We start from the raw sequence: 9,156 nt of genomic DNA on the forward strand, positions 1-9,156 counted from the left end.
TTGCTGCCAATATTTTGAGCAGTTGCTGCCAATGCAATGTTATTATCATGTGATTTTTTTAGGATCCAAAGGGTTGAGTTCTGGTTTCCATGGACATACATACAGAATAATTTAATTGTAACAACAAAGTTATTTTCCTGAACGCATACCCATCCTCATGCTGGCAGATGTAACTCTGGATAATTCCCATAAAATAAAAAAGGAATCCTTTATTCCTACTTCATTTTGAATCACCTTCAATACCCCTTGGCCACTATGAACTCAGCTAAACTGAAAGGATTATACAGGTCTGCGACTAAAAAGCTGTTTGATTATTTTCATCTAATTTCCATGTACTTTGGTGTGATGAAAACAAATAAAATATTGAAAAAACTCCTAGACGTCATGATTTGCCACAACATGCAAAATTGTCTTCAAATTTATCAAAAAAAATTAATTTTTGGTATTTTTTATATTATGGGTTTTTAACCAAATTTAAAGTCCAAATTACTATTAATTAATTCACATAAGTGCAATTCATGTTAGCTCGTCATTCTTCAACCGTTATGTTATGGCTCCGCTAAAGTGTATTAATTTTCCAGACAGTTTCTGTTTCATCTCTGGGGAATATACAGTGTTGAAGCAACAGGAGAATATTACAGACTTTGTGAAAAAAGTATACTTTGCATACTTTGGACTAAAAATTGGAGATCAAGATAAAGTTTGGGTGCCTCATAAAGTGTGCAAACGGTGTGTTGAGGACCTCCGAAACTGGTTCAAGGGTAAGAAAAAATCTTTCCTATGGTATGGTGAGAGCAAAAGAACCATAGTGATTATTGTTACTTTTGTTTATGCAATGTGAAAGGGTTTAATTCCAAATGGAAGCATTCCATTTCATACCCCAATCTTCACTCAGCAATTCGTCCCATCCCCCATGGCACAGATATACCAGTACTGCTATCTTGGAAGAGATACCTAGCTCCGATGAAGGTGAAGTCATACCTGAACCAGATGATGAATCAAGTTCTGACTTTGAAGATGATACAAGACCAAAATTGTTTTCTCAGGAGGAGATGAATGATTTGGTAAGAGACTTGAATCTTCCCAAAGATGCCGCTGAGTTACTCGGATCAAGGCTGAAAAGCAGGAATTTATTGTTGCCAGAAGTGTCATCTTCATGGTTCAGACCTCGTGAAAAGGAGTTCGTTCCTTACTTCACCCAGGAAGACAAGTTGGTTTATTGCATCGATGTCGAAGGTCTGATGGGTCAATTTAAAATCCAATATGATTCAGAGCAATGGCAACTTTTTATAGATTCTTCAAAAAGAAGTCTCAAAGCAGTTTTACTCCACAACGGTTTTTAAGCTTCCATACCTGTAGGTCATTCCGTACACTTGAAGGAAACCTACGAGAACTTGGAATTGATTCTTCGTAAACTTAAATATGAAGACCATGGTTGGCAAGTGTGTGGGGACTTGAAGGTCTTGTGCATGCTCCTCTGGCAACAAGCTGGGTATTCCAAATACCCTTGTTTTCTGTGTCTATGGGATAGTTGAGACTGACAAAATCACTGGACCAAGAGTTGGCAACCGAGGGTGCTAACAGTTGGTGAAAAACTTTGGTACCTTCCCATAAAGGTCTTCTACCACCTCTCCACATAAAATTGGGATTGATGAAGCAATTCGTAAAATCACTTCCAAGAGATGCAGAATGCTTCAAATACTTGGTCACCAAGTTTCTATGCCTGTCGGAGGTAAAATTGAAGGAAGGTGTGTTCGTTGGCCCAGACATTAGAAGGCTTGATCAACTGATCAAGAGTTTGTCAATACCATGACGGATCCTCAAAAAGAAGGGTAGATTGCATCTAAAGAAGTCGTACAGAAATTTTTAGGCAATAACAAAGATCCTCACTACAAAAAGATCGTCGGAATAATACTGAAAGCATTTCAAGCTTTAGGTTGCCTGATGAGTTTGAAAGTGCATTTACTCCAGTCCCACTTTGACTACTTTCCTGAAAATTTGGGAGCTGTGAGTGAGGAACAAGGTGAACAATTCCACCAAGACATTAAAGAGATGGAAAGGAGATCCCAGGGGAAATGGAGCATTACAATGATGGCAGACTACTGTTGGATGCTTCAGAGAGACATTCCAAATGCTACTCACAAGTGTATATGCACCAAGAGGAGCCTCACAAGGAAGAAGAATCGAGTTTAGTGTGTGTAGGTGAGCTCATTTCAGAAAATATAGTTACCTAAATTGTCAGGAAACGTGATGTCCTATGACAAAATGGAGGTCATTTTCGGATTCAGCACACCAAAAAACATAAAGATTACATGGAATAACCAAAACAGCTCTCGAAAAAAAAATGTCTTGCAAACCTGTGCTTTTTGTGCAAAAAGCGTTGTACCATAATATTCCATTGTTGTGGATCACTCAGTTTTCTTTTTTACTAAAGAAAATGCTATTAGGACATAACATTTAATTTCTCCCAATATTAAAATAATCATATCTGCTTAACCAATTGGCTTGAATGTCGCTATCAATGCACAAGAAAACCAGAGCCAAATCTCATAATTAAGCACAGTGCTTAGTAAATTTTAAATGAACGTGCACAGGATTGTATTTATTCTCACCATTGTCTCTTATTCACAATTGTCAGACAAATTGCTTTAAACATGTATCAATAAGTTATGGAAAGTGTTTATTCTGAAGAAATTAGGTTAATGTCTTCTTATCAGTACATGAGTAAAGGTTCTGACTAATGAACCCAAGAGTGATTCATAGTGGTCATGCAATAAACTCTAGTAATTGAGATAATAAGATAATGTTTTGTATAAGTTGTTCCACGGAATTTTGTTAATTGTATAAGCATCATATCCCATTCTGCTATATTCGCCAACATTAAGTTCCCTTAAAATCAATATAAATATTATTGCTGGGCCATAACACTGAATTTTTGAATGCTTGTATTCTTCTTTTCTAAACCCTGGGTTAAAATGTTTTATGGGATCAACAGAGATATAAATGGAATCAAAATGGACTGCATAAATATCTCACCTTGCTTTAAATCAAGGCATAAATTCTCTATATATTAAGGCTCTTACATTTGCTTACCAAATCATTCCAAAATGTCAATGTATAAGCAAAGGTGGTGGGTGTGAAGTCCTTTTTCTCATTTCTTTTTTTGCTTTAGTCATTGAGGAAGGCTAAAACCCATATAGAATCTTATTCTTTTTAAACAATATGATAACAACTCATGGTGCAATACACTCAGTTTGCAGTCAGGATCCCTTCAGGTTTCTTCTTAATCTCTGAAGGTTTGTTTACATTACAAAGTTTCAATGGTTATCTCAGAATTATTTCAGGGTTGTCATTCAGAGACAATAATCCCTGACTATACCCTCATGGAATTCACTGGACTGTTGTAGGCTTTGTGTTTCTTTATAGACTGTAGAATTGACCACTGCCCTGCACTCCCCAGGGATAAACTCTTTCTGAGGTAGGTGTTTGCCTAATCGTAGATGAGGTATCATAAAACAGACAGCCCTGATCGTACTAGAATCTGAGCTTTCTTTTACTTGCTTAAACTACAGTAATTCTCTGCATTATGATTTTAAAATCTAAGATACTAAAAAAAATCAGTATTTGATAGGCAAAGATAATTGGTTGTCTTGGGAACTGGTAAATCTAGTCTTTTGGTCGTCTCTTCCATCGCAGCCTAGACTTTAGTCATCTTATCTTCCAACCAGAAATCCTGTAAGATTTCTCAACATAAATAAAACAGTTCTACATCAGCCTTCTCCAGTCTGATATCCACAAGATATGGGTATCGCAACCACCTAGAAGCAGCAGGATAGGAAAATTCCACCCCTGCTCTTTCTTTGCCTGTTAGCATCACACCCTTTCCCCTCATTTTCTGGCCCACACATCTTTCCCAGCCTTTCTGTGCTTACACCCATCCTGCCCCTCCCCAGCTTGGGCAGCACTCATATACTTTGGAGTAAGAGAAAGGCAAGAAATAAGAGAAATTTGATTGAGTGGTAAAGTATCTGGGAACAGAAGTGAGGAACAAAGGGCTTTTAATGGTCCTTGGGGAACATTTTATTTCATTCACACTCATGCAATTCCTTCCACATAATTGATCAAACATGTTGGACCAGGTCAATAATTGAAGACAGTTTAAAAACATGATTTATGCTATTCAATCATATACCAGTATCTATCCTACTTTGACTCTGCTGAAATAGGATTTTCAGGCTTTTATATTTCAAAAACTTGCAAAACAGATTTGAACAAGTTGATAATGGGTCTAAAGGGGAAAAAAAGTATACTCTACATCGTCAAAGACAAAATGCTTTTAAACCATACATAATGTTTCAAATTGACAGTAACTCTCCAACTTTATGTTACAACTATTCCAAAGCAGATAATGGTTTCTTTTTTTTAACAATAAGCTTCAGACTATAAATATTTTGAAGGCTCCTAAACCTTTGTTTACTTTAATATTCTAAATTATCTATAATATTTTAACATAATCCTTAATCTCATTTGATTAGTGTTATGATATGAGACTATTTATTTATTTAAAGTATTTCTTTTTTATCTTTGTTTGGTAGCTGACCCCTGTAAAGTGATCGGAAATATGTAATAATTAATATAGCATTATTCATAAGCGCCTTCCGCAAATAGCTATGACATTTAAAGTTCTTTGGCAGATTATATTGGAAATTATTCAGTTGATAACCTATTGATATTACTGCTACTGATGTTTTAATAGAAAGTGGGCAATCAAATACAAGTATGGGGACTAATTCCAGAAAACCAGAAGTGGTAGAGCTACACAGAGTACCTAAAATAGGCCTGATGTAGGGGATAGTGACATTTGCTTATGGGAAGACCCATGCAGATGGTGATCTCTGGTGAGGAATATGCCAGAGTAAGAGCAGGGTCCATTAGTTTTCATGGAAATTCAGTCAGGTGGTATCTTGCTTTGTGGGAACCTTCTGTTTGTACAATTTCCTCAGCTCTCCCATTCCACTAGGCAGTTCTTAAACACACATTAAGTTGTCTATAGATACCTTATCCAACTGTTGATTCTTGGTGTATTTGGTCTACCAAGATGGAAATTTTAGAATTTGCACTCCCAATATATCTTAATATACACTGAGGGAAGCTACCAAGATCATTTTCATATGTCGCAAAAGTAATTCCACAGGGCTCCAACTGAGACATTTGTGCTAATGAATGCCCCCGAAAGGACTTCCATAGGAAATTATCTTTGTGAAGCTTATGCATATCCTGCTGACTTAGTGAATTATGCACCAGGCACATTCTGATTTTGGCCCTCATGCTGTCTACTGAATATCTTTGAACACGGTACCAGAGCCATGCCTTTAAAAAAAAACAGAGGAACAATCCAACCGCTTGCTAACAAAATTTGGTAAATCAGAAATGGGTAAAGTTTTAATAATATAAAGGAATTTTATATATCCATCATATTTCATTTTCTATTTTACTTTTTCCTTTTGGAAAAAACTAGTCATCCATAGTCTGTTGAAGCAATTATCTCTATGATGTAATCAGTTTATTTGAAAGGACGGAGACTGATCTTTTGCTCACAGAACTATATTCTGAACATCTTCATATGACTGAGACTTTTGCTTGAAAATAGTGTCAATGAAACCAGACAGTCTTAACTTTTAATTATGGATTGTTCATAATTGGCTCTGTGAAGTTGATCTGAGCTGACTGTTCAGAATATTTAAGTTGCTTGAAAAACATCATGATTTTTAGGATGCATTTAAAATAATTATTTTTAAAATATTCAACTAGGTTTTCTTGTCCATACTGTACAAGAAAAACCTTTCTAGCTTAACTATTTTGCATCCTGGTTTTTAAAAGTTAATTGCCATTTATTAAGTTAAAAATATTTTGCAACAGTTCAATTGAAATTGAACTACAGTTAAAGAATGAACATATTTTGTATTGAGAGATTTATGGTCAGTTTTTAGAACTTTAAATAGCTCTTCTAATAGAAAGTATGAGGTGAAGAAAAGCAAGGAGAATATGTATGAATCTTAGAAACTTGAAGGCAAAAATTTGGCTACGAATTTTAGTTCAGTACAATTTATTGCTTGAAGCAGAGAAGAAAATGGTTGCATAACCTCTTGCTTAGTCAAATACTTTAAGATAGTAATCCGTCACCCACTTCAGTGGAGTAAATTCTATTGGATTCCAAAGGGATCTCAACATAGAATTGTTGGATAAGACTACAATTCTAAATGTATGTTCTCAGAAGTAATCTAAAGTCATTGGGATCTATTTACGGGTAGACATTACAGAGTTACATTATACAAAGTCTTGTTCAGACATTCATTTCTGCCTTTATCTATCCTTTTCATTATCTGAAACAGGCTATTTCATCATGTTCCTATGCAATACCATGTCACCTGATGAAGTTATTTTACATGATTGTTATACATAGGTTAATTAGTTTTTGCAGCTTTTGTGGGACTAATTAATCATAGGAAATTTACCTTTGGGGAAGTTCATTTTGCTATGTTTTCTGTCAAATGAATCTCATAATAAATGGTCTTCCCTATCCAAATTTTAGGTACATAGATCGTTCTGTTGTATTAAAATGACAGTACATTATATTTGGTCAAAATAGCTATTTTGAACTGTCACAGAAGATGTATGACTTGAATAATTCATTGTGCCAGTTAAGCACCAAGATGGATCATTAGATTGCACCAGGGCAAGAGTTACTATCACTTGATAAAAATCCCATCCCCCTGCTTAGGGGGCATTGTTGTGGTTCAGACTTTGTGCCAGGCACTGCCTCTCAGCCCTAGGGAGAACTATTGCTGAAAATATGACCAAGAAAACTGCTTACTAGAGATTAGTCCATGTAGTCACCTGTAGTAAACCCTAATTGAAAAGTGCATATACACCCCAAAAAAGGCTACTGTTATTTTGCTGGATTATTTTATTTTGGAACTGCAGTCAGAGTGACTCATTTGATGGGATATAGGAAAAGAAATGGCAAAAATATAATACTGTTCTTATGTGTTGAAGTCATACGACTATTTAGTCTTGAAGTTACTGTGTGTTTTATGTTGTTCAAGTTCTGCATGGACCACAAAGCTCAAAGTGAACATTTTAAACAAGACTCAAAGCAACCTAGAAAATGTGGGTCATCTTTTTTGTAGAAGTTAGAAATTGGAACAAAACTGATATTCAAAGACTTTATTGTTGAAGTACCAAAAGCCTCTATTTAGGCAATATATTACATAAATACAGTATCAATATTGTTGGAAATATAAACGTACCCACAAAAACATTACTAGACTACAGTAAGTCAGATGACTAAGAGCTGACAAACAGCTGACCAAAAGGGCAATATGATTTGAGGAGATTGTTATGGACATCAATCAAAGAAACTCTTAATAGCAGTTGACAGAAGTTAATTATGGATTGCTACAGACATAAATTATGTAACAGCAGTTGACAGTGGTTTTTTATTTTATTGTTGGCCTCCTTTACATATCATGGTTAATTTCAAAGAAAAATCATATGTGCTGAATCATCAGGGATTAGTAATTTATTTTTTTAATCCTTCAAAAGTGAAAATGTTGAAGATCCGTGGCTTGGGGGGAAAATTATTCTTACAATTTAATAGTTGGACTGATAACTCTCTCCCTCCCCCGCCTCTTCCTCCTCTTCACCACCCCCTTGAAAAAACTTTCCTGAAAGTCTTAATAAAGTTTCAATGAATCTAGTACAATGTATGTCATGTTTACTATAATGGATCTCAAGGTAAAACTACCCTAGGTAAGGTAGAGTAGAACTCAATGATCTAATCTTCTTGAGCCTCTGGCATCATTTAAGTATTTTGGTGTATGGCATTAGTGTCCAGCCAACCTGCCCATTTATTGTAGCCTGATGTCTGGGGAATGCAATGTAGAGTAATCCATTTGATGAGCCTATGCTGGGAAGGTCTTCTAAAAACAACCAGAAATAAAGCCAATATTTATTGTGAGACTGATTGAAATTGAAATGGGGTATGGGGCCTATGCCATAAATATGATGCCATCCTGCACGTGGAAAAAGCAACAGACAAATCTTCTAGGTCAAGGAAAGTTTAAAAGCCATATGGTAATTCTAATTTTATATAACATACAACAATATGAGTTGTGAATTATATGTAAGCATGTTATGCATGTTGCTTTCTTGCCTTTTAAAAGTCGTAAGATTAAGGGGAAGAAAACAAAATGAAATAGTATATGACACATGATGGGCTTCAAATACATTAAAGTCATGTGGTGAAATGTTGGCACATAGATTAATAAATACGATTGAATACATTGAATAAGAACATATTTGAAATAAGTTTGCACTGGAGCATTTGCAGGCTGGGGTTGATGGATGCTGTGGTGGATTCCTTTTGCTACATGCATATTCGGGGTCATCAAACATCTCTCTCCTCCTTTCAATGGAATTGGCAACGAAGTGTATTAATAGAAGTACGAATTCTGTACGTCCTATCGACACTGACATGCACACCTGAAAATGCATAGCGAGAATTCTACCCGAAAAGCAACCAAATGTTTACAGCTGAAACATAGCCCTCTGGTGAAGCTGCGAATAAATTCAAAGCAAAACCAGCCCTTGGTGAGTGGCTTGCGGGTGGGAGGAGTTCCCATGGCAATAGAAGAGAGTTGGCATGACTGATATCAGCCGCGTCCCCCAAAACAGGCTAAGCGGGACCCAATGGAGGGGTTCACGCGAGGAGACCACGCCAATGTCCTCCTCCCGTCCCCGCAACGCTGCGAAGGGAACTCCCGCCCGCACTGCAAAGCCGCAGCCCAGTGCAGCACCATTCCCCTATTGACAGCTCCTGATAGCGAGAAGGGGCGGGCGGCGGGCGGGGGAGGACGAGAGCCAACCGGCCAACCAAACCTGGAAAGCGCTCGAGGCTGATACCCTCCTCCTGCTCTCCAGATCCAGCTACGACTTGGATTGGCTAGGCCTGGCTATCAATCAGGTTAGCCAGCCGGCTTGCTAAATGGGTGGGTTAGGATGAGGGATTTGCTCTTCAGCCTCGGCAGGAACGGCGGAAAGTGGGTTCCTTTTTTTTTTTTTTTTTGCATGTGTGGGGGAAGTAAGCGAGCCGTC

Source organism: Thamnophis sirtalis, unplaced genomic scaffold (genome assembly GCF_051295495.1).
Source record: "Thamnophis sirtalis isolate CommonGarterSnake01/CBP01778 unplaced genomic scaffold, rThaSir2_p1.2 scaffold_7, whole genome shotgun sequence".
Lineage (NCBI taxonomy): Eukaryota > Metazoa > Chordata > Lepidosauria > Squamata > Natricidae > Thamnophis > Thamnophis sirtalis.